The 26,980-nt window shown below is 43.1% G+C and overlaps 1 protein-coding gene across 3 annotated transcripts in view; it reads left to right on the top strand.

Annotated features, from left to right (window-relative positions):
• TMEM268 (transmembrane protein 268) overlaps positions 1–26,980 on the top strand; it is a 454,643-nt gene that overhangs the window by 101,442 nt on the left and 326,221 nt on the right. The window lies entirely within an intron of this gene.

Raw genomic sequence — 26,980 nt, 5'->3', positions numbered from 1 at the left:
ACATAACACAAGGAAGGAATGTGACGACTGTCCCCATCAGGTGCAAGCAGTCATCTGGGGCTTGCCAGCTCTCCAAACAAACATGAACTTTCAAGCATTTATCAAGTATTCATTTAATTTTAGGGCATGATTGTGGTGCTAAATTGAGAGGGTGGGCCCAGATCTCAGACTACACATAGATAGGATGTGGCTTTCAGGTCTTGTCATCTGCACAAGGTGTTAACTGTCCCTATCATGATGTCCTGGAGTCAGGACGGAAGCACTTTAGACATAAAAAGCTCGTTACATTACAAACATTGAAGAAACAGGGCCGCCTTTTACTGATTTGCTGTTCTTATTGATTGCTTTTACACCATTTGGTATGACTGTCAGTATCAACATTTTGTGTGGTTGAAGTGAGGGACTTCCAGGGGCCAGGCAAGTTTTCTTCAAAGCTTTTATGTTTATAAATATTAGAGGCCCTCCTGCTACAGATGACGCTCTGGCACCAGGGGATCTGTTCACATACATACATAGCTATGGAATCCTGTAAGGATTCCCTTTCTCCTGGGACACTACTAAACATGTTTATTATGATTTGTCACAAGGATGGCAACAACTGTAACATGCACATATGAAAGAGTCATGAGATGTCAACATGTTTATATCCACAGTTATCTTTAGAATAACAACATGTTTGTTTGTCAGAGTTGCCAAACTGTTAATGCCCAAATAACGTGAATGCATAATAACAAGTTTAAAAGAAGCTGTTGCAATTTATTAATATACAATTTACCCAACATGTTTTACTTTCCATATAAGGTGTGATTCACTTTACCCCTAAGTATTGGTAATCACACACCTATTCCATAAAATACAAGTTATGGGAAATATATATATATATATATATATATATATATATATATATATATATATATAACAGCGGTTTAGAAGGTAGTTCCCATCTAGATAGAAACGCGAATGTTAGCATGTGCCACACTTGGATGGAATTCTTACCTTTAACCTGCATCCCATTTAGATAGGCTTATGAATGTTAGCATGTGCCAGACTTAGATGGCATTTTTAACTTTAGCCTGCATCCCATCGAGATAGAAACGTGAATGTTAGCATATGCCGCACTTAGATGGAATTCTCAACTTTAACCTGCGTCGCATCTGGATAGGATTATGAATGTTGGCATGTGCCACACTTAAATGAAACTGTGAATGTTACCAAGTGCCACACTTAGTTGAAATCTTGATCACTAGCCTGCCTCACATCTAGATAGAATATTGAAGATTAGCAAGTGCCACAATCAGATTGAATAGTGAAGGATAGCATGCATCACACCTAGACATAATTGCAAGGACAGCAATGCCAATTAACCAATCCACTAACAATTTCACCCTCTGCATACACCTCTCAGAATCTAACCAAACACAACCACAAGCCTACAACAGAGCAATCCGCACAAACTTCACTACACTGCAACAACAAAACAAACCACAACAGTACACAACGACTACTGACCGCACAACACCCCAAGCCCAGCCAATGGACCCACCAGGCTGAGGCTGCCAAAAGCACATCACTGCTGTCTTGCAGCTTTCCAGCTTATTCCCACTAACTCACCCCCCCCCCTTTCCTTTTTCAGAGCTGCCAGAGCGCCAGGGGACCACTCCGGTGGTGATAGTGCGCGGTAAAAATATCCTTTAACATTAACATTAACATTAACATACATGTCATTTGTTTGGCTTTAATTATCCCATTTCGATTGCCTGGTCACTTTCTAAGAATTCTGAAATGGCTTAAAATCATGAATATTTGAAGAGTGTCCAAGCTTGAAACACACCTCTTTGCATTCGCTTGATTTAACATGTGCACACATTTGTCATAAATTCAAATCTGGACCTTCGGTTGGCATATTGGACCACCTCCCATATCAGGCAAATGCCATTTATTTGATTGCCATCTGCCCCTGTCATTTGGGAAAAATGCTTTGCATCTTTGGACACAACCTCTGAAATGCCATTTTATAGAGTTATTGCATGTGGGTTATAAATAATAATGAATTCCATGTTGCATGTATGAAGGTCAACAGTGTTGGCCACACACAAAACAGGGCAGCAGACAAAACAGTTTCACACCCTAGTAGCTCGGAAACTGTGCAGAAGTAGAGAAAAGTACTTTCAAGGTATGTTAGGGATTACTGCAAGAACCAGATGCACATGCATTATATGACGTGGTGATGAAGCAATGTTAGGGACCTCTTCTCGTTGAATTGCACAGTCATCCTTGCTCTCACTGTCACCACTTCCTGCCACCTCCCTATCATAGTCCATTAACGCACCCTCCAACTTTGGTATGCCTACTTTCTGACAGGTTGCAGTGTTTATGCAGTATAACACTACAGCTTACAACTTTACAGACCTTTTGTTGGGAGTATTTCAAGTCCTCACCAGTGGCATGAAAATATCTGAGATGGATCTTTGTCAACCAGAATGTCTGTTCTATTGTGCGGTGCACCCAAACATGTGCAACATTGCAACGTTCTTCAATGGTATCAGTGGGTTATAGGATGGGCGTGAGTAGACGACTCAAGTGATTTGCACTGTCATCTGGTAGTGTGAAAGGACAGATTCACTAGTACAGTAAAATATGACTACACATGATAACTACATATTTATTTATTTATTGCATTTGTTGCTAGCCCCCAAACCCGGAAGTACCACAGCGCTTATTAAGGTAACAGTACAAACAATACAGTTAAGAGAAAAAAGTCAGGCATTACTTTTAAACAGTGTAGTTTTCAATTTTATTCGGAAGGTTAGATAGGAGGGCTCTTCTTGCATACATGGATGTAGGGAGTTCCAGAGAGTGGGAGCTGCAACTGTAAAACATACTCCACCTGTTCTTTTTCATGGTATCCAGGTTTAAAGCCATCTGGGAAAATGTCATCAGGGGGCGACATGCCTCAAATTTGCACTCCCATGAAAATCAAGCACTTTCCCCAAATATTCTAGAATTGGAGTTGAGTCAGAATATGGCGTACATCCCTCGTTCCAGGGGCTGGAACAGGGGATGAAGGCTAATAGCACCCCGGGTTGCCAAAGCGGCAACCCAGGGTGCTAAAAAAAGGATTTTCCTTCCTACAACAGGACGTGCGTGACATACTGTTGCTGGAAAGAAAATCCTTTTCCAAGATGGCACCCATGGTAAGGGAAGGCAGGGCTCTGTACGGAGCCCCTATTCCCTTTCCATGGTGGCCAGCGGGAGGCAAGGGGAAGGAGCAGATGCGGCGGCGAAAAAATTGAAGCAGGGGGCCGGGGAAGTGACATAGGGTTGGGGGAAGATAGCGGCGGAGGGAGCAGGCCGCCAGGTGGGTTGGAACACAGGCTTCTGCTGGTGGTTCAAGCCCGTGTTCCTAGCCATCTGATTTGCTGGCTCCCCCAACCCGGGTGCTAATAGTAAGTAATACACATCCTAGAATACACGAGGGAAGGCTTTGAGGGGTGCAGGAAAAAAAAAAGGTAACCTGGCGTCTTTTTCCCAGGGACATTTTCACTACATCAGTATACACAAACTTTGCAACCTTTTGAGTGGCTCGAGTTGGTGAAAATAGATGATTTTGTTTTTGGCTGTTAAGCTCTATTGAAGTCTATGTAGAGGCATGGAACCTATACAACAAGAAGAGAGAGGGTGCGGTATATTTTACAACCACGGGAACAACCCCAAAAATAAATACTAGACAAAAGTGTTCCAATGGTTCTCTGTCACTCCCAAGAAGTGTGTCCTCACAGACTTACACAGAAACTACCAGGCTACATCAAAAAAGGTTCAATGTCAAACGATTGCCATATCACAACTAATGCTGGTGGAGAAACACACACAGCCTACAAATCACATTAAACTAAAAATACAGTGTATATCACACTTAAGTAGTCACAGTTATACATCCTATCTGAATCACACCATTGTACCGCTCCTACTCAATCACCCAACATGTTTCATTCCTTCCATTTATTATTAAAAAAGGTTTTAGGAAATTCTTCAGGGGGCAAAGTGTAATAACCACCAATCATTAAAGGGCACCATTAGTGTGCAAAAGAAAAACCATTTCTTGAGTTACTGTCAGCAAGACTGTCAGGTGTACATAATCACCATACACACGCCTTATTCCTGTTGATAATGGCACCTCTTGAAAGAAATCTGCCAATCTGCCATCTTCTTAGCCACACTGCCTGTGATCGAGTGTAACCACTGCTATATAAATAGCACCTAGGCAGCATACTGTCGCTGTCTCCTTACATCCACGTGTCAATTTCAATTATCCTGAAAAAAGATGACATAGAGCTATGTCAGTGCCATGATTTCATCTGTCAGACCAACTGTCAAACTAACAATATCAAAACGCGGCTTCTTGTCTCCACTATTTGAGAACAGATTTTAATTTTCATCATATCTCCTCTAACTGGTGGTGCCTTTGTTTTCCACCCAAATCTGTATTTTAGGTTGCCCTTAAAGCTTTAGAGGAAAACACTCCTCTCCAGTGCGTCTCAAGTCTCGATACTGTCCTACTCCCCTTTCCGTGATGCACATCAAACATTCCACTATGGTGCAAAAGCAATGGCAGTCATCCACAGACTGCTTACTTCTATACCGTATGCCGTCTAGAGGTTGCAGAACTCCTGGTTGTACTCCGGTCAGTCGCGCTGCACAATTATGAGCAATTTCTTTTTGTCACATGTTCCCTTCACACCATCGTGTTTTTGGGCGCACCTCGCTTCGCTACCTAGATACGCAAAGGTCAGCAAGACAAAGAATGTGTTGTACAAAGAACTTTCAAAATCCCTGCATACCTCTATGTCATGCCACTACACTGAAGGGTTTACCATGCTAATTGTAACGCGGGAGTCCTTCTGGGTCGGTTTCTCCTCTGAAGCTAAAGTTGTTACTCTTAACCCACGTCTACACTAAGTCCTTTCTTCTACCTCTCCATCAATACGGCGTCACATCTAGAAGTAGCGGTCTGATCAATCCACTGTTTTTCAAGTATGTATCACTGACTCAAATGTATTTAGTTACTATTCTTGAAAGTGGTTATTACAATGTGCCCATCTAACATCCTTATTTATGATGTATCTCACCAGTTCAGCCTCCTACCATGTGTGCTACCGTGGATCTGCCATTGGTCCACGTGATCTTACCTGGTATACCACTACCCTGCATGCTAGATCTACCAAAAGGGTTTGTTGGTTACCATTCTTCAGCCCGTTCATTCAAGCCTATGATTGAACTCTTAATCAAGTAAATTAATTCATTTTCCTTTTCAGTATCTTTCCTTTTGTCCAGGTTCCTGTCACTGCCAGGCTTCACCTGGTACAAGATGGTCCATTTGATATCTTCTTCCTTATGTATCCTTTCAACGAAATTACTCACCATTGCGGCAGCATGTATTTGATTGTATATACAACTCTTGTGCTCAGTAATCCAGATTTTTATTTTTATCTCTGTTTTATCTATGTACAATTTTTCACAAGGGCATCGGATCACGTACACCACCATTGAAGGGTTACAATTTTTGAAGGTATTTTGAGTCCAGTTTCTTGGCAAGCCTATGTCCACCGAGGTGCTCCTCTGTGTCTGTTTGCAGCATGAACAGTTCCTGCAAGGTGTATGTCCCATTGGCTTAGGTAGATCCCAGGAATCTGTGATGGTTTGTTGCCTGGGTTCCCGTTCTACTACATTGTACCTAGTCACCTGGTCCCTGATATTCTTGCTACTTTTAAAAACAATCAATTGTCTCTCTAACAGACTTTCACCTTGTTCCAGCACATTCCAATTCTTGTGGATGATTTTCTGGATTTTATTGGAGAGATGACTGAAGGTATTCACAAAAAACAGTGTTTCTTTTTTCTCTTTGTCTCTTCTGTTTTGTTCCAGTAGGGCTTCTCGGTTACCATTTTTTGCTTGTGTCATTGCTCTCCCCGTTAATTTAGATGGGCACCCCTCTTATGGAGTTTTCCCTCAGGAGCTCGGCTTACTGCTTATAGTCTTGCCGATTGGTACTATTCCTTTTCAGTCAGCGGAACTGTCCCGGGATAAATTGTCCCGTGTGTGTTTTGTATGGGAGCTACTGTAATGCAGTAGCAAATTCTTATCAGTTTCTTTGTGAAAAGGTTTTGCCATCAGTTTACTGTTTGAGCTGTCTACTGAGATTGTTAAATCAAGATAATTAATGGTGTTACAATTCATGGTGTGTGTGAACTTCAAATGAACGTCCTGCCAATTAATCCAATCAAAATGTTTTTTGGCTTCTGTTCCGTTCCCTGTCCAGATGATTAACTAACACGTCATCTATATAGCGACGCCATAGGCGGAGGTGGACTTTTTAGGGGTTGGTGTCTCCATAGATGAGCTTAACCTCAAAATATTCCATAAACAGGTTAGCTATGCTTGGGGCAAGAGTTGCCCCCATAGCGGTCCCTTGTATTTGCTTGGGACTTGCCATATGTTTAAGCTGACTCCATGCCGTGTGACATTTTCTGAATATGTCTGAGTTGAGAGGAATGCCATGCGCGTGTGCAATACATTTCAGCCTACATTAAGACACAGCACTTGCTCATCAAGCAACTAGACCCTTTCTTTGGGAAAGTTTCTCATCACATTTCTGATATTATGCTTTGCATGATGTGCGGGTTAAGGGTCGAATCTGGACAGTTTACATGACAAGTGGTGTTAATAGGTCTGCCTTTCAGACCATTTGGACATTTCTTGAGTAGTGGCTTGGCTTGCCCCTGAACTTTTGCTCCATGGCCCATGGTTGTAATAGGAAACGTTAATTCCATCAATGGCCCCTGCTACATTAGGAAAGGGGGTTATTTCACAGAATACACTTTTTTCACAGCAGAAGTGTCTGCAGCAGCTTCTGGGAAAAAAATGAATGAGTGCAGACTCTTCAATAGGTCATCCATGACCTCAAATCAAATCTTGGAAAATGCTGATTGTGAAACAATTGCGGTCATTGTGGCTTTGCCTTGGTAAGAACCAGCGGCATACAGATGTAGTTCTGACAGGACCTTCCCTCCCAGTGGTACATGCAATTAATGTAATGCTATTTTCTCCAGGTCCTTTTTTCAGCAGGTCCACAATGTGTAGTACGGCTGCTCAGTCTTGCAATCGCAATGCCTGCTAATACTGCACCAGTGTCTGTAACTTGTGGGTGGTGATGTCTGCTCTTTCTTGGAAAGAATATAACCTACACCTGCAAAGACCATGTTCACAAAGGTACCTAATTGTGCCTTCATCAGTGGGGGGGTCGGCAGCCTCATCATGGGTGTGACGGAACTTCCGTTTCATATGGGTTTACCTGCGTACCTGCTGCACCCAGAACCACTCTCCTTCATGGTCACAATCAACCATCGAGTAGTCTGTGTTTACCATGCACAGTTTTGTTTAATTTCCGACACTGAATAGTCAGAATGACATGCAAAAACAAACCCAGTGGTGGAAGTGGGTGGGAGCGGTTGGGAGCAGTGCTCCTCTACTTTCTTAAATTACATTTTACCATTTCTATAATTTTATTTGAAAAAGAAACCATTCCGGAATGGTTTCGTTTTCATTTTTTTTCATGGTAAAGTTTATTTGGATGAAATCCATCAAACAATTCAAAGCAACACAAATATACATAATTCAAGATAATAAAATACAATATAAATAATCACAGTAAAAAACTCAATAATTAAAATCTAAAAACATTCAATAAAACATCTTACTGTTGGGTGTCCACCATACATTTTTTTCTATTCCATGCCTTTCTCAGAAATTCTCGCGAGCACCAGGCAGTGACTATAGATTCAGCTAGCCGCAATTAAATAAGCGCAGGTCGACATTGATTAAAATGGCTTCTCCCAACAGTGGGGTAATGGTCCATTTCCTGATATCCTCATAGCATGGACAGAACAAGATAAAGTGTAACAGATCTTCTTTTACAGCACTGCAGCCTGGACACACGGGGCCCACTCATAACCCGGCCAATTCCTTGTGTTATCTCTTAGCAACATGAGGCTAAAGCGCGCCGTAGTCAGTGCCCAACAATGAAGAGGTTTGTTGCTGTGTAGCAATGGGGCTGAATAGCGTCCGGTTTCATAAGTAGCACATGTTTCCTGTTTGGGGGAAGAGAGAGAGAGAGAGAGAGAGAGAGAGAGAGAAAAAACTCTCGGCAGCTACAGCATGATTTGGAGCAGAACTAGGAAGCCCCAATAACTTATTCAAAATGTTATTCTCAATGGACATTACATTTTTATTCCCCAACAGAGCTGGCCCACAGTAACTTCCTTTGATTGAACTTGATACACTTCCCGCATTAGGTTGAGTGGATGGCCTTGGCACATGTTCCCAAATTGATAAAAATGCTCCCCAATGTCTGTTTCATTTGAATACTTTGTCTATGAACATGTGCCATCCCCCGCCAATTTTCAGAAAAAACAAATGCCTAAATAATCACATTTTTACACCCGTGGAATGATGGCACCATTGCTTATCATGCATTTTCTTGCCTCTTCCGGAGCTGCATTCCGACACTGCTGACTTGCTAGTATTTACTGTTAGCTTCAGGTCGGACATAAAATCAGTTTAGACATCTATTAACTTTTGAATGGCTTTCGGGGTATGAGCAATTAAAACCATATCATCAGCATATGCCAACACTGAGAGTGCTTTCTCACCTATACAAGGATAATCTGCCATAGAGTTCACTCGGGCCCTGTACAGGCCGTTAATGTAAGAAGTGAACAACACTGGCGCTCCACCTCAAAATAACCTGTGCATTGCCCCTGTTCCGCAAGCGAAAACAAGCCCTAGTGTCCTTGTGGATCATTTGTAAAAAATGTAATAACTTGGCCAGCCAATCCATAGACACCGAGCACCTGCCAGAGCAGTGCCCTATCCACCTTGTCAAATGCGGTGCTTAGGTCCATGAAGGCGAGATAAATCGTTTCATCCTTTGCAAAAACAGAGGATGCCCCTAACAAGTACAAATTGAGTGCTTGATCGCGCATTCCCAAACCTGTCCTAAAATCATATTGGATCTCTGCAAGGACTTGGCTGTTCAGGATTCAGTCCTCTAGATGTTGTAAAATGACACGTCCAAAGACTTTGAAGGAGGTGTCCAACAGTGAAATTGGTCTGTAAGCCAACAGGCTTCCAGGGTCACCCTTTTTAAATATAGGTTGGATAATTGTACCTTTCCAGGAATGCGGGTAGAGTCCTGTTTCCAGGAAAGAACATTGTCAAGAGTGGGGCCCACAGTTCTGGTTCACTCTTATATAGATCTGCTGGGACTGTGTCTTGACCCAGAACACGGTTGTAGGATTGCTGATTCACTGCTGTCTCCACCTCCTTCAGAGTCAGTTGTATCGAGTAATATCGGTCTTCACCCTCGTACCTTCTCTCATGGCCCTCATCATGGGACGAATAGTGGTCAAACCAAGATTTGATTCCACATAGTTTTCCCTGTGTGTCTTCACTCTCCTGTAGGGCGGGTCTCCCTCAACAAAGTCCCAAACTGTCTTGGAGTCTTTGTTGGAGACGGCTAGGAGAAGTTCCCCCCATGCTTTATTCACCAAAAATCTTTCCTGAGTTCCACTGACCTTTTGTAATTGAGCCTAGGCCTGATGACCTCACCCGTAGGGCTGTCCTTATTTCTTAGGATCCCCTTTAGATGGCTTTGCGCAGACCTGCATGAATCATCAAACGAGCTAGTCAACCCCCTTTTTACTTTGCTTAAAATCATGCTAAAATGATTCTGTCAGGGACCTCCAAAGGTTCTCTGACCAGAGGATAATCTGGTTTGGGTGAGCGTCCTGAGCGAGAATAGACAAGATGTACTCCAGATTCATGTTTTGGGTAGCTACAGGGTCACACTTTGCTCATTTTACACTTTGTGTTCAGTGTGGAGATTCATTTCGCATAAGTCTAACTGTGGGAGGACAGTGACAGGCATATTATGGCGGTCCTGTTTTAGCACCAGCCTCAGTGGAAAGTGGTTGCAAAAAATGTCCTCTACAACCATAAAATTCACTATTAACTTCCAGTGTTTGACGTGCATACAGAAGTAATCAGTGGTTGATGACCCCGGAGCATGTATAAATGTCATTTTACCAGGGACATCAGAATGTGTGCGTCCATACAAGGAGTGCATTCCCCATTCCATGAGCCACATGCTAACTTGTCGGCCCCTGGAGCACACCCAGTCATCAGACATCTGCGGGCATGCAATCCCGTTTGCCAGATCCTCGCCCGAGTCAGCGAGGTCAGGTGGAATCCCATCGCCCAGTTGCACATTGAAATCCCCCCCAAAACCAAAATGTGTGCTCATCACTTGGTCTAGGATACAACACTCTAGCAGGTCTTTCAGAGCCCTGAGCCGATTGACTTCTGAGGCATGGGGGCTGTTATAGAAGTTCACCAGCAATAATTGGTCACCCCTCTCTGGGATCAAGGTGACATGTTGAATACAGGAGATATTAGCTTCCCTCATCCTGATGCAATAGTTCATGGATGATTTAATCAAGATCGCCATCTCCCCAGAACAGCGACCTCTATTATTCTTATGAGCTGGGATTGAAAATGAAACCAATCCATCCTTCAGTACAGGTTCCAGGGCCCAAGTTTCTTGTAAAAAGATGATGTCATGTGAATTCATCTGTGCCACTACATCCATTCTTTCAAGTTTGGACTTGGCGCCCGCTATGTTCCAACTAAGAATGGTGACCACATCCTCTAAGGAGTGAACAGGCAGCTCCTCAACTGGGTGAGGATCTGCCTCTGACCCCAAGAGGTTTTGAATTCTTGCATCAGAAACCCCTAGTCAGTCCAGTTCTTCAATACCTGACAGGGTGTTGATGTGATCATTGCCCCAGCCCCATTCCAGGCGCCCCTTACTCCTGCACTAGGTAGGCAGCTGGCCACTGCCCACCCTCTAGCCACCTCCTAAATGTCCTGCTGTGAGTTTGGAGGACTAATGCGCAGGGGATAGAAGGCAGTCACATTTGCTCACATTGTTTGTGCTCTTTGTATTATATCGACGGGAACCAAGGGCAAAGACTAAATAATCCAGCCTGGCTGGAGTTACTACTGTAACAATCACAGAGTCACCTTCTCCCTGTTTAACTGTGTTACCCACCCACCCACGAGGCTCTTCTTGCCATCAAGATGCCCCGTGGATCGATCTTCATGACTGATAAATGGGTATTAATCCAAAGTGCTGTTTTAATTATTGGTGAAATTGTTGTCTCCTCCGCCTCTTCCGCCAAGATAGGGATGCCAGTAATGACTCCCACCAATGGTGCGGCTTCAGGCAGAAGATCAATAACAGCTTGATTTGTCTGCAGTGTCGCCGTGCCCAAATATGTAGCTGGTTAAAAAGTATTATGTTGCTTTGGTTCTTTGGACACTATTGCCTCATTCATGGGTATGCCAGCACTATTCTGGGGAATATGCATAGGGTTCACTGTACTTATAGACGTCTCACCTTTCATGGGGTTTAATCTGGGATTTTGACTGTGCCACCGCAGTCGGTCCCAAGACCAAGCCCCCACCTATGGCCATACTACAAGCGAAGACCACCTGTTTGGGATCCAAAACATAATTTTTCATACCTCTAATAAGATCGTCTAAGATGGTCGAAGAAATATTAAGGGAGTTTTTTTAATGGTGAGATATACAGGGCCATTTTCTTATCCAGGACTTAAAATCGCTAGATATTGAGACCATACTATTGTCCCCCTGTCAAATCGATAAATATGACAAGCCTCTGCTCTCAGTGCCCCTCTCTGCCGGGCTGTTTCTATTAGGGGCAGGGTCCAACGATTCAAGATCTAAAAAATGATCTATTTCTGCCACAACAGGAGGGCCACCCAGGTTTATACAGGGGAACCCCCATGAGTACTAGAGCTGGGGCATGATGAAACAGTTACTGTGCCCTCCAGGTCCCCTGTGAGGGTTGTGCCTACTTCAATTGCCCATTCGGTGTTCAAAATGTGTTTCTCAATTTTCCCTGCCATCTGTTTCAGATATTCATTCGGGGTGGATTGATGAGAGATAAGTGTGCCTTGCGTCGTAGTGCCATTTTGATCCTGCTTGCTTATTTTGGTTTTACTCTCAGCAGGCAGCAAATCTCTTGCCTTATGTTTAGTCACTTTGGGGCCCAAAATTGATTCACTCCCAAGTGGTGAACCAATACAGGCCATTATCAGATTAGGCAGAGTTTAAACAAGGAATGTGTGAGTTGTGTACAAAATATGCAAAATATGCAAATTGCAAATTGCAGATTATGTACAAAATGTGAAAATTATGCAAATGTGCAAGTTCCACAAATATGTGCAAATCTGCATACACCAACAGTATCAAAACAACCGGTGACACACACCCATTCATGGAGGAAGCATGAATAAACCAGGTTGTATAATTTAAACAGGTGTGGAAACTGTTAAGGATTTCAATCAGGCACACACCCAGGTCTCTTTTAGCATGTAGTGCTCAATGAAATTCTTATTTTATTTGTGTCTATAAGTTCAGTATTCTGAATGATATACCACTCATACCACACCCTTCTCAAAATACCCCCGAGGTCAGACTCGATCAGGAATCAGGCTAGTTTGTAAAGGTAAAGATTTATTTATTTATTTTAATATTCAAATCACACATACATTTTAATATATATATATATATTGTGATCAAGCGGTGAGGAAACCACGAAATGCATAAACTCTGCTATGCGAGGGCCATATGTTTTGGGAGAACCATGATCCAGTGGATTTCATGAGCCATACGTTGCGTGCTTTTATCTAATAAAGACTACTTTTTGATACCGGACACTGGTTTCCTGAAGTAACATTGTTTGACTGGGGGAGTGCTTTCCACGGACTGCAAAAAAACTGTCTTTTGGATATATATATATATATATATATATATATATATATATATATATTTTTAGGGCAGGAATCACCAAGGGGTGACAATACAATTCAACAATAATTAAAGCAATTGAATTCACTTATATTAATGCAGAATAGAAAACACAGGAAAAAGAACAGTTTTGGTTTGTGAACAGAGAGCGTTTAGGTTAATAGTTCCACCCTGCAAAGTACTGAATGTACCTTGGAGCAATCCTACACAGATGTCAGTAATCAGCGGGTATTCAGGAATGAAAGATCATGTCTAGAGTTCGAATGTGATCTTCCCTCCCCAAACAAGAGAGAAAACCATTTTTGGAAATAGACACTTTTAAAATGACAGGTGAAAAATGGCTTTGTAAAACAGTTCAAAAGGTTGCGAAATTGCTTAAATGGAGAAGAATTCTGAGGAAAGCAACACTAAACAGGTCCTAACACACATGAGCTACAAGATAAACAACAGTATATAGTTTAGATCAGGATGGGAGTTTAAGAAACACTTTAAATGGAAAAAAGACACGTGTAAGCTTTTGAAAACTGCAAATTCGCGGCAAAATATCACTATGCAATATTTGAAAATAACGGGTCAAATACACTGTTCCGCATTTGGTTTTGGATGTAGCTAAGGGTCTTAGGTATCAGTGAGAGTTGAAATTTCGTTTCTATGTTTAAAATGGAAGGAGTTAGGAGGTTTTAGTCAAAGGCGTTTTTGAAGAATAGGCGTGAAAATGAAAACAGAAAGTCGGTTTTAAAAATGACAGATTTGTTTATACACTATACTAATGACTATGAAAAAGAGGATGCCACCCAGGAATCTTCACAGTTACGTGGCCAGCGTAACCCTTCACGTGGTGGATACTCTAATTCCTTTCTGGGAGTTACTTTAGTTACTCAAAATCCATAATGATTTATGGTTTTGCAAAACAATTGAGAAAAAATCAGCACAAGAATGGTTCTAACAATAATAGGGTTCTGAAATTAAAGATGGGATGGTTTGAGATTGGGATAAAACAATGCAAATATACTATGGGTCATTGTTCTTCCTATTAGTACTTACAGTTCCTCCTTGTGATTAAAATGGACCGGCAAGGTTCTGGTCATGGATCGGGTCAGGTCTACCGGCAGCAGGGCACTTCTGGAGGGATTGGATCAGCGGCGCAGTTCTGGTCAATTGTGAACTGCACCTCAGACTAGATTTGGATGGGCCCTTCTGGTCACTGGACACGGCAGATTAGCAGGATGCAAGTTTCAGCAGGCAAGCCTTTATGGTAGCAAGCCAAACTGGATCAGTAGTAAATCCCTTCAAGTTTGGGATGTTTGAAATTGGGTCTAGCTAGAAAGAGTTCAGCAATGCTAAAGTCTGGATTCTGAAAAAGAAATCAGGATCTACAAAGAAGTCTGGAGTCAGCTACAAGATGAAGAGTTCTGGAACAAGGTGCTGCATGGAAATCTGGATGCGTTCTGGAAGCAGTGTGTCCTATGTGTTGTGTAGTTCCTATATTTATACTACCAAATTACATCACCAGGTTTATGGTGTGGTCAGAATTTCAAAAACACATTCCCACGGCTCTGAGTGGCCACAGGCAATTGCCTTGTTTTGGTTGGCAGTCAAAATAGAGCTGTCATCTTTACAATGGGATTTAGGAACTCCCACATTGATTTTGACCACAATTTAGCTTTCCCATAAATACACATTTTTACAATGATGCCCTCTACTAAAATCAGACACATGCATTACATTTTTGTTATGTTCAGAGGTTTTTTTTTCTCCTTTCAACAAACAACAGCTGTCAGAACCCTTTGATCAGGGTGGGGTGTAAAGGGAAGCATCCTGTCCCTGCCCAGCAGAGCCTGTCCTTTGTTCTTGGCTCAGCCACATGACGAATGTCTAATTAAGTCTCACTGTGCTCCTTGTTATCAATATGCGGGAACCATTAAGCAGCCCTTAGCCTTCCTGTAGCAAGGAGTTGTCAAACTGAAGTATCAAACCTTGCCAGGGTGGCCACTGCCCAATCAGAATTAAGCAGTTACTTAACTTCAATACTAGGTTGCTCTAAAATTCCCAATACAGTCTTTTCTTTGACACATTTTTTTATGGTTTAACCTGGCATCCAGTTCCCATCTCTGTGAGAGCTGTCTTTCTCATTCTGTGGGATTTCATCAATTTTAATCATAACAGTTTGGATTAATAATTTCTAATTTGGTACATCTCTGGTCGCTTATCAATGGATCATGTACATACAACCTTAAGCTTGCAACATTAATAGTTGTGCTACAATGAAAGTTTTTTTCGTAACTTTGGTTCCTTAAATGATACAGGTTTCATCAATGTCTTCCAAGCAAAAGCCTAAAATTAGGTTAACATCTACCAATTTTCAGACTTATCCTTCTTTAGGTTGCACAGTTAAAGAGTTTCAAACTTAACCACAAATGCAGATTTAAACACCAAGAAGTTCAGAGTTTTTTTATTCTCCTTTCAACAAACAGATGTCAGATTCCTTTGAACAGGGTGGGGTGTAGAGGGAAGCATCCTGTCCCTCCCCAGCAGAGCCTGTCCATTGTTCTTGGCTCAGCCACAAGACGAATGTCTAATGAAGTCTCATTGTGCTCCTTGTTGTCAATATGCGGGAAACATTAAGCAGCCCTTAGCCTTCCTGTAGCAAGGGGTTGTCAAACTGAAGTGTCAAACCTTGCCAGGGTGGCCACTGCCCAATCAGAATGAAGCAGTTACTTAACTCCAATACTGGGTTGCTTTTACAATTCCCAATAGAGTCTTTTCTTTCACACATATAAAAATAAGCACGGTTTATAAGGGATTTGGAAATTTAAATTAATTAAGCCCTTCACAAACATGCTTTAAGTAGGAACATTTTGCAATCTCTTCAGGAAAAAGAAACACATTTAAACTGGGTTTGACATCTAATTTTCTTATGTAGCTGTCAGTCAACGAGGCCTGGATTCCTCTGACTGCACTGGAGAATCTATGATTTCAGCACACTTTTCCTTTCAATAATTCACCGGGAAAATGACTGAAGTTAGCATCAAAACCGCACTTTGAAGGTTGCCATTGTTTAGGAAGCTGTATTTAAGGGTATTTTTGGATTTTAACCCACTTCTGTGGCATTGATTCATGTGACAGGTAAAATCCACTGGCATTCTCCTAAAGAGAGTTCTTGCTTTGACATCAACTTTGCCTGTGTGTGGCAGGGTGTGCAGCTCTTTTGTGGTTTATGAACCATGCACAGATTTGCAGATTTGCTGCACACAGGTTTTAGTGCATCCATTTTTGGCAGTTTTCTTTCCCCATTGGCAAAGGGGTGTAATAGGGTGCATTGGCATGTGTTGAAATATCCCACAAAACTCGCATGTGACAGAGAAACAAAGAAAGAATTAGCTAAAACCGTAGCAAATACAAGTTCATGAGAGGTAAAACTTGTAAAAGAGTGTCAGGATCCATCCCTGGAAACTTTGGCATTATTGTAATGTAACGTCACGAATATCCTGTAGGTAGCGGGCTAACCCTCAACCAAGATGGCGGCCACCGTCATATAAGCAAGCCCCGCCCACCACCCAGCGCGTGTATCAGGTAATATTATCCCCATATATATGGTCGCCGTAAATAATATCGCCGGGAAAAGGTTGCAGCAATATTATATGGGTGACGATATATATGGGGACAGGGGCAAAAAAAAAAGTTTGGGGGTTGCGGGGGTGTCCCCCGCATGTTCCATGCAATAATGTCACCACAAAAAACGACAATTTTTCGGCGATATTTTTGCATGGCGAGATTTTTGTGGCGACATTATTACATGGAACCCCAGCGCGTTGTATCTGTGAATTTCTCTCCGATACAGTCGCTCCTGCAAACCTCGTATTGCACTCTCTCTCGTGTCTTCAGCAGTTCCCCATTTGTCATTCCTGCCTTCGTTAGTTTTCCCCTCTTCGCTTGTTCTTTCCTTTACTTCCTTTTCTCACGGCACTCGGCCGCCTCTAGTACTTCCTCCTATCCCTACGTTCTCGGCTCCTTGCCTCTCCGACTTGCGGCTCCCGTTCTGCCACCCTCGCAATTCTTTGCGTTCCTCCCTGGGCGCTTCATGGATCTTCCTTTTTCTGGTAATTAGGGACTTTATCTATCATCTCTCCTTTATTTTCTCTGTTTCTCTTCTATCCAGTACTGTACTCGGTACAGTTCCCGACCGTACCTCCATTCACGCTGTCTACCAGTCACCCGCTGCAGCAACTCCTCGCTTCAGTCTACGGCAACGACTGGATTTACTTGGATCTTTACTTACCTATACCTCCACATCACCTCCTCGCCTTGGTCTACGGCAACGACCAATATTCCGAACCTTTACTTGTACCTTAACTCATAACTGGAGTTACCATCCAATTCCGGCCAACTGAAGCTACTCTACGCCAAACCCACTTCCTGGAACATTCTACAGGGTTTTTTGCCATCCATCGGCTTTTTCCCTGTCAACAGGGGTTTGGCTCCTCGGGGCCCCCCAAGACAGGTTCCACATCCTGTCGAGGTGGCCTCCGAGGGAGCCAGGCCTTATTTACATGACAGGAAGTCCAGAGAGTAGCCCACCAAGGATCATCCCAAGGCACCACGGAAGCAGTCTTCACTCACTAAGGACAGACAAGAGGAAGCCTCAGGTGAGGAGCAGGGGGTGGAAGGTGACCATCGTGACAAAGAGGTACAAGAGGTAGAAGTTCCTAATACAAATTCCTAAAAGTTCATAGAAATGTGCATACTAAAAAGAGCAATCAATGTTACATTCCATTCAATAAAAAGAAATTGTTTTGGAGGAAGAAATATTATAAAAAGCTTTGCATATTAAAAAGAGCAATACATATTACATTTCGTTTGGTGAATAAATCCTTTTGGGAAGAAGCAGAAATATTAAATAACAGCAAAGCGCAATTCAACCGGCCCAGGTGATTGTTATTGTTATTGCAGTAATTAAAAGGCTGAGTTATTTCAAAGTATGGGTCCCAGTGCCGTTCAATGGCGGTAAACAAAGAGCAGAGAAGGGGAGAAAAAGAGCAGTAGAAAGTGCCAAGGGCACGCCTGACTGGCTTAAGGGGCTGCCTCATTCCGGCCGTCCCCTCTGGACCAACTAACAATCGAAAAGAAAGACAGGTGCCGGGAGTTGGGCGCCAGATGCCGGTAGAATACTACAAAACCCCTTGAGTCTGTATCACTTGCTGACTTGTGTAGAGGAGCCGGATTGGTGGGGATTATTGTTATCCAGATTTTCAACTATTTCTTTCAATGCAAACAGGGTCCTGACTGTCCTGGGCTACTCAATTATACTAAATTAAGGTCTTAATTTCCATAATGGGCTAATGTTCTGAGTTAACAAGTTAACAAGTTATCAGGTAGCCGCAATGGTGCCCTAATCAAAGCAGTCAACCAGGATGGTTAAACAAAAACAGTTGCACGTGCTGTTTGAAGTCACTTTAAGCTTAAGAGGCGTTTTAGGAAATAGTAAACAGTAAACAGATCAAACAGTTCAACCTGTAATGGGTCATACTCCGATGTGCTTCTGAGCCAGTGGAGTCACTGCAGTCAATGAAGAGCTCTACACCCTATGTTCGATCAACACCCAGGAAACTTTGCTTACCGAGCTTCAAGGCTTTGAGCGGCAGCCTCCCCTGCCTCACCAGACTCCAACAGACCACAAGAGACCACTTTCCTCCCCACTTGCTTCCCGTGCAGCGCCATGTGCTGGGAAGGGGATTGTGTAGTGAGGGACAACAGGCAGGCAATGGGCTCCTCCTCCGACCCAGCAAAGACAATAGAGACTATAGAAACACTCGGGAGGGAGCCACAAGAGACCACTTTTCTCCCCACTTGCTTCCCCCGCAACACTCTGCGATGGTAAGGGGATTATGTAGTGAGGGACAGCAGGCAGACAACGGGCTCCTCCTCCACTCTAGCATTGACAATAGAGACTGTAGAAAAACTTGGGTGGGAGCCACATGAGACCACTTTCCTCCCCACTTACTTTCGATTTCGTTTTTCATTTTCAAATAAAAGTGTAGGAAGAAGTTGAAACCTGCATTTCAGTACACTGCACTGAACATTCCTTAAACAGCAGGCAGATTGCTTTGGGTGTGGGAGGAGACTTGGAAATGGGGTTGTGCCGAGCGGGAACAGGCAAGCAGGGAACATAGGTCCACTACTTCTTTTCGTACACTTCAACCACTGATCAGATCTTACCTTCAGTGCTGTAAGCAGGCCACGGCTAGCTGGGGCAGATCCCTGGCAAGTCTCCAAGAACTGTTCCCATGCTGGGGCGCTGCTGGGGCTCCCTGTCACTAATAAACAATTTACGGGTAAAGCATATGCTCAGAGTGTCGCTGCCTGGGCTCCCTGTCATGTCTCCCATAAGCAGCCTGTGAAATTCCCTGTACCCCCTCATACTTACTCACCCCTGTTTCTTCCTTCCCATCCTCCATGAGTTTAAAGGGTGCTTAAGACACAGTAATCAAGAGGGACTGAGCAGGGCCATCACAAGTGATTGCCATGATGGTCATGATGGTCATCTGCATTGATGTGCAAAAACCCATTACCATATGTTTCTCTCTGTATACATGCTTTTCAGCACCACATTACAGGTGTCATGGCTTGATTGCAGGTGCTATGAGGCTGATTTTTATCTCCACTCCCGCAGGTCATTAGCAGCTCATTCCCCCTGAGCATGGTGATGGCATGGTCCTAGCCGTCTAAAACAGGAGCGCAATTCCAGGCAGCGCCCACTGTGTAGGTCAGTTGTGCTTTTCACACTGAGATCACTGATATGCCATATTGATTTATCTAGTATTGAGGATGAAGCAAGTGCCAAAGGATTTATTGCTGTCTGCCCAGTGACATACCGAGCTGGAGAGGGGCAGGGGAGTCAGCTTGCCTCCGGCAGTGGCTCTTTTTCTAGCCAGACCGGGGCATTTGGGAGCAGGACACCTCTCCTGTTCGGCACCCTCATTTTTAAGCGCAGGCTGCCGAATGGGAAATGTGTCCTGCTGGTAGGACAATGATAGTGCCGGGCAGGAACATGGTGCTCCTGCTCAGCACCCTCCTTGTCCTGCCAGCAGGACACCTTTACCGTTCAGCACCTTCATTGTCAATGAAAGTGCCGAATGGGAGAGGTGTCCCTCGGCCAGGACAATGTCCCATGGAGCTCCGGCCAGCAGAGAGACTCTCCTGAGGACCTGACATGTTGCTGTGTCAACAGAGCATTACAAGGGTAGCCATTAGACAGTGATGAGAGAGAGGGGGGGCTATTAGCAGGGACTTTTTTCCCTTAAGAAATGTGAATGGGGGTGATCAGATGAGAAGGGTGCATAATGTGTAATGCTTTATGAAATAATGACTGAATTTAAAAACCAAGGGGGATTTGTTAGGCTCACATTAATGACTTTGTATGCATCATGGGTAGAATAAAACTAGAGCCATGCTCTTATTGCTCAACATATTTCTATGGCAATTTATGTAGTGTAAAGTTGGTTTATTATGAAAGTCTAGTTTATTATCTAATGTGGTTTGCTTCCAAGGAATCGCAATAAAGTATTATTTAAGTACATGAAATGCAGAGTAAAACCTTAATAAATATATGTATTAACTAAACCTGTGAAGATGTGTTCATTTGCTTAAATTGTCCACATCCCGGTTTCACCATTTAACCAAAGTGTGTGAACCTGGGCAAATCATTTAATCACACTGTGTCTTATCTGCAGCTCTGTAAGTGATTCACTTCATAGTTTATTTTAATATATCATGCTATTGTAAAAAAACAAAAAAAAATCCTAATGACTGAGGAGCTACTCCATATATAATAATAGTTCAATTTAGGTATTTTGCACCACAAAGTTGTTTGCCACTTGGCTTACTTATGGCAACTTATTCTAAAGGCTCTTCCATGGTGCCTCCAAGTATCAAAGACTGATGATGCTCCTTGCAATGTTATTTTCTGTGATGTTACTTAGTCACTTCTGTTGGTGCAATTCATATGCAAATTAGGAGGTTTGCTTGAATTTAGCCCCACAGAGCTCTAAGAGTTTCATGCATCTGTACTGGACCTGCAGTTTTGTTTTATTTTTTGTTATGTGTATGTGTTAAAATGCCATCTGCCACTAATGTTACTAAAAAAGTTAATTGTGCGGGTGCAAATGATACCATATGGAATCGTGTACTCTGCATTTGGGGGGAAAGTAGCAGGACTTTTTTCGTGACTTGCCCCCCGCACCCTCTTGCAGTGCTGGATATGACCCTGTGTCTGCCCCAGCGGTTGTTCACAACTATATTCGTTCTGATCAATTGATCCAATCACAGCTTTAAGTGGTGTGGTGCAAGGTGGGTCTCTCTACCCATGCATTCTCCAAAAACGTACCTTGCCCCGGGGTGCTGCCAGGGCTCGCTCCTTCTGTCCCCCAAGAAGCAACCAACGTGACTGACTATAGCTTATAGGTAACACCCAGCAGCGTCTGCAGGGATGCCATCCTTTAAAATAAATGTGGTTAGGGAAACACATTTGCCTGCTAAAAGGACCTGAATCCCAAAGAATAGGTCTGTGTGTTTGTGCATGAGGGGTTGGTGAAAGTGTTGCAGCGTCTCGTCTCAGTCCCTACCTGTCTCAACGCCTGGGGTTTTCGTTCCCAATTCAAAATAATATTACTATTTTAATGGTATTACTCACCTGCCAAAAGTGACACCTTCAGTCGGCGACGACAGCGATAATGAGGGTCACTTTACTGACAAAATGGGTCTTAAGTCCTGCTATTAGGAGTCATTTATTCCAGCGCCAGCCACGCTCGGACTGTCCACTACCTGAGTGCAGGCCTGGTGAATGCACAGTAGGGGTCTGACCGGGGCTCCCATACATTTTCAGACAAAAGTGCAGGGTGTCACGGGCAAGGGAGTTTAGTAGGTCAAGAAATCTGCTACAAAGCATTTCTTTAAAAATGTATATATTATTAAGTTTTGTCCATGTGCATCTATGTATGTTGTGGTAAGTCAGAATACGAAGACAGACAACACATACTGAAAGGTTTTTATTTAGGTCCAAAACCCCTGGTCTAACCCTACCACTCTGGTTCTTTATGCTGAATCAAAAAAAAAGAGTCAAAAGGGTGTATGTCAGGATGTTGTACAAAAGTCATTATCCTGATCGTAACCCTACCAGTACAAAGGAACTAGAACTACAACTGAAAATACTTAAGGGCCTCTTGCTCAACTGGCTGGTTTCAGATCAGAACTTCACTGTCCGAGCTTGTCACCAACTGATGCCTCTGGGGCCTCTGCCCGTATCACATTTCTACCACATACGTTTTCTTAGCACCTCCTACCTTAGGCATACGAGAAAAGTACATTTCTCTAGTCCTCTGGGCCCGCTTCTCAGTTCTGTAAAAAGCCAAAGTCTTTTCAAGTGTCCTTGGATAACCGTTCTCTCCCGGTTTGGTTCTAAACCTCAGTGGTTCCTACCCCTCCCTGGGGTCTCAGTTTTCACACCCGTTCATGGGGTACCAGCTCTCTCAGCCCCGCTTGTGCTGTTTGCTCTCTCAGCCCCTCTTGGGCTTTTCAGGCTCTCATCCCCTCTCATTCTTTTTAGTCTCTCATCCGGGTACGCAGTATTCAGATTCTCACTTTGTCTCTGGCAACCTGTTGCCTCCGCCATTCTAGGGCTCTTTGACTTCTCTCTCTTGCATGGGGTATATGAATACTTGCCTCGTCTTGGAATATTTGAAGCTTCAGCCCCTGTTGGGCCTTTTGATTTTTCACCACAGTCCAGTGTATCTTTGGGCTGTTCTGCCCTCATCCCGGTTCCCTGAATGTACCACGTACAGACTTGCTGCGGTGACGTTCTTTGGAGGAGGAGGTAGCGTGGGTCTGGCTTCCCTCTGTTCTTCTGCATCAGTGCATGGGCCTCGGTGCTTACCGTCATTTCCTGACAGGGTTTTGGCATAGTTTCCAGTAGGAGCTGGTCGAGCACCGTGGAGGCGGTTGCATCTCTTCTCGGTGTGGCACGGTAAGCTTCTCCAGCTCTCGGCCTGGTGGCAGAGAGCATCACTCTGCAGGCTGCCTCAGTGCTGAGCGCTACATGCTGTCTGCGTGCTACTGCCTTCTGACTCCGCCCTGAAGGGGGATGGGTCTTTGTCTGCACCTTTGCTCCACAGGTTTGCATGCTCTCTTGCTCTTCCTCGTGTCTGTCTCACAGGGCTTTTATATCCATTCCTGAAAGGAGATCATTGGGTTGTGATGGCAACAGTACAGGACAGAAACCATACAAGATAAAACATTCCCACATTGATTTGGTGCAACTCCCATATTACCAATGTGGACATGATCTCCCTGAGACACGGGAGGGTGACACATATCCCTGCTAAAGGAGGACCTTTCCTATAAAAAGGGGTTGGGGGCTCACCTCAATGCAATCCCACTTTCCCCCATCCCCTAGGGGGTGTCAGGCATCGCAGGCTCATCTCCCTAGTCCCAAAAGGGATGGCTCCCCATTCAGGAGAGGAGTCAGATTCCTTGTATTCATCAAAATGGGCCTCATTACAAGTGAGCTGGTCCGGTAAGCCTACCGGCACCGTTGTTACCGGACCGGCACACTACAAGTCTGCTGGCAGAACGGCACCCGCCCACAGACTTTCACGGAAGCACCAGCAACATTATTAACGGTGCTGGTGCCTGCATCATCCCCATTCCCATTGAGTCCAATGGGACTCAAATGGGAGTGGGGATTAACGATTTACCGGCGTCTGACTATTCGGATCGCCGGGGTCGTAATCCCCTGGTGATTCCGGCCAGCCAGGCACCGGTAAATATTGCAAGTCCAGCGGCAATCCGCCAGCAGCACCGGCAGGGTTACCGCCGGACTTGTAATGAGGCCCACTATGTGCAGGATTTAATGTCTGTATACTTGTGAACGTGTGCAGGTGTATGGGTTTGCACTTAAGAATCACTTTTTGGGGTAATGGTACTCTTTATTATGTTCAGCACCTGTGATAGAAAGCACCCATTTAAGCACACATTATTTGAAAGCTGTTATATTCATTATGCAGACCTTAATGTTGCGTTCCTCCTTTCAGCGTACAGATGTAAACAGGCTCCTTATTTACTGGCCATTTTTTAAAAAAATTTTTATTGATTAAGCTGAAATAAATCAACTTTACAATAATTTGTCATAAAATTAACAATACACAAAAAAACAAAATGATTACATAAAAGCAATTTTCAAAATCATTAATAAAACATAAAGGATGTTTACAGAATATTTACATTAAAAATATGTCATTCGGTCAGTTAGTTTAACCATTATTCAACTTTAGATCTTTTAAAAGTCTAATTGCACCAATTCTAAGCGGTGTAGATATTCCATAGAAAATCATCTGCCACAATCTATCAGGATTTATTTCTCTGAACTCTCTCACAGCTGGTTTTAAATGTTGAATACGTTTCAAGCTCAGGGCTTCACATTCAACCAATAAATGGCACAGAGTCTCAGGTTGAGTTTTAACTTTACAACAACGGCAAAAATTATCTTGCGGAGAGATGATTTTACGTTTAGCTAACACCTCTTTGGTTGGCTATAAATTAAACCTGAGCCGCAAGAAATCTGATCTATGAGTAGGCAATGGAGATTTAATCATATAGGGCTCAGCTGTGATGTATTTCTTATGGAGGAAGAGATTACCATCAAAATCACGATAAAAAAAAAATCCTGGTTCTAATCCAATTCCATTGGAACAGTTTAGTTGGTACTCAGGAAGGATTCTGCATAAGATCGCTAAGGGAAACATCAGCATAGGCTAATGCATTGATCACCTCTTGGCGCCATTTTCCAGCAAATACGTCATTAGAAGAAATAAATGTGCTTGGAAAGAGTGCCTATCAGCATATGTGATTCAATTTTTAAAAGGCACTTCCTGGACAAAGCAATTAATTGCCACAAATATCACGCATGCAGAGATATCAATCCTAATTAATCCCTGATCCATGCAAGTGCAATACATCTCGGAAGACCAAGAATACTCTTCCACAATTTAGCCTCGAACCTGCACCAAATAATTTCTGATAAGATGTCTTGCATTTCAGAACCATACAGCATAACAGGTGTGACTTTCTGCCAAAAGTATGTCAAGGCTGGTGTTATCGAGAACTTGCCATATTTGTCCTGAATGATAGTTGTTTGAGAAATGGCCATGTCTAGCTTATTACTCACATTTGCTAATTGCGCTTCATTCTTCGCATCAGATATCATCACACCCAAACATGTGTATTGTTGCACACAGTCCAAGATCTTCTCTTGCACAAGCCATTTGATGTTTTTGGTGTTGCCTCTTGTGTTAGGATTACATATCATAATTTTTGTTTTGTCAAGGTTGATAGTCAATAAATTCTCTTTAACATAAACTGACAGGGCATCTAGTAGGTTTTGTAAGCCTTGGGGGGTCTTGGTCATAAGCACCAAGTCATCAGCATAGAGCAATGCTGGGATGGCCTTTGATGCTAGCTTCGGCGCTTCAATTATTATTCCATTGAAGGCACAACCAATGTCAGCTAGGAGGAAATTAAAAAGAGCAGAGGCAAGAATGCATCCCTGTCTCAGTCCTCTGCAGGTCTTGATGGATGTTGATAGGTTGCCTTCAAGGGTTAGCCTGGCTTGTATGCTGGTATTAGTATGTATGGCATTGATAAGTGCAATGATATAAGGTGGGCAACTCTCACAAGCCAGTTTTTTAATAGGAGTTCTTGGGATACAGAGTCAAAAGCTGCACCAGGTCAACAAATGCAAAATACAATGGCTGCTTGATTATTTGATGATGTTTAATAATAGATATTATTGTTAATAGATTGACTGAGGTGCCCAGGCCTGCAATAAACCCAGTCTGGCATGGGTCACGTTTAGAGTGAGCGATGGACCATTTGTTAAAGTCTCTGAGAATGAAACGTGACTAAGAGGGAGATCAGCTTGTAGTTGAAGACAGGACAGATCACCTCTCCTCTCTTAAAAATGGGCACAATGACTGATCGCTGCCAGGATTCAGGTATAACATTGATCCTGTGGACTTGCATAAAGATGTTATAAAGAATTCTAGTCCATAACAGCGAATGTTGTTTTAACATCTGGTTGTTAAGCCCATCAGGACCAGGGGCCCTTGAGCAACTCGATTTTAGTATGTAATGAAAAACGTCTTCCTCTTGTATATGCATTTGATCAGCGTATGAGGACAAATAAGAGGTCTTTAACTCAGATGAACCGGGACTAGCAGACAATTTAGTATAATATGAAACCCAGTCGGTTTCTAGAACCCCGTTGATTTGAACTGGTAACTGTTTGGAGTGATTGGCAATGTTGAGCAAAGACCAAATCTCTGCTATGTTTTTAGAGCCCAAAGCCTGCAACATAGCTTCTCCATTACGTTGGTCGAAACAAGATCTATAAGCTCTAATTCAATTCCTATAATTACATTTCAATGATTTAATCATTTTAGATCTTGAATGCACCAGAAGTAATAGAGCCGATTTTTTTTTGCTTGCATAGTATGGCTTTACGCTGTTGGACTTCCATGTTAAACTCATGTTTAGGTGTAAAATAACTGTGCGTTGTTGTACTAGAGTGGAGTCTATATAACTGCAGGGTGGAAGTGTACGATTCGCCTGTCCAGCAGGGACCTGCACAATTCTTCAAGATGTCCTTATTAAAGTGTAACAAGGCATGTTCGTTCCATTGAAATCTGATCCTCGAGTTGTTAACAATCAAGGACGGCGTAAATCTCTTGTGTGTAGACGTGAAAGGAACTGAATCACAACGCCAGTATGCGGGTAGCATTTCCTGGTCACTGTGGCGCTGTTGTATTACTTCAAATTTGGTGGTAACATTGAAAGTATTTGAATCTACATACATGTAGTCGATGAAGGATTTACTGGAACCTCTTTGCCAGGTGTTTTGGGCATGAATATCACCCGCAAGGGAGCCATTAAGCATGAATAAATTGTTATTTTTCATAGGTTTTTTCCACTTAGTGCAAATTTG

The sequence above is a fragment of the Ambystoma mexicanum genome, chromosome 8 (assembly GCF_040938575.1).
Source record: "Ambystoma mexicanum isolate Mex_15411 chromosome 8, UKY_AmexF1_1, whole genome shotgun sequence".
NCBI lineage: Eukaryota > Metazoa > Chordata > Amphibia > Caudata > Ambystomatidae > Ambystoma > Ambystoma mexicanum.
The sequence above is the reverse complement of the archived record's forward strand: the minus strand, read 5'-3'. Positions and strand labels throughout refer to the sequence as shown.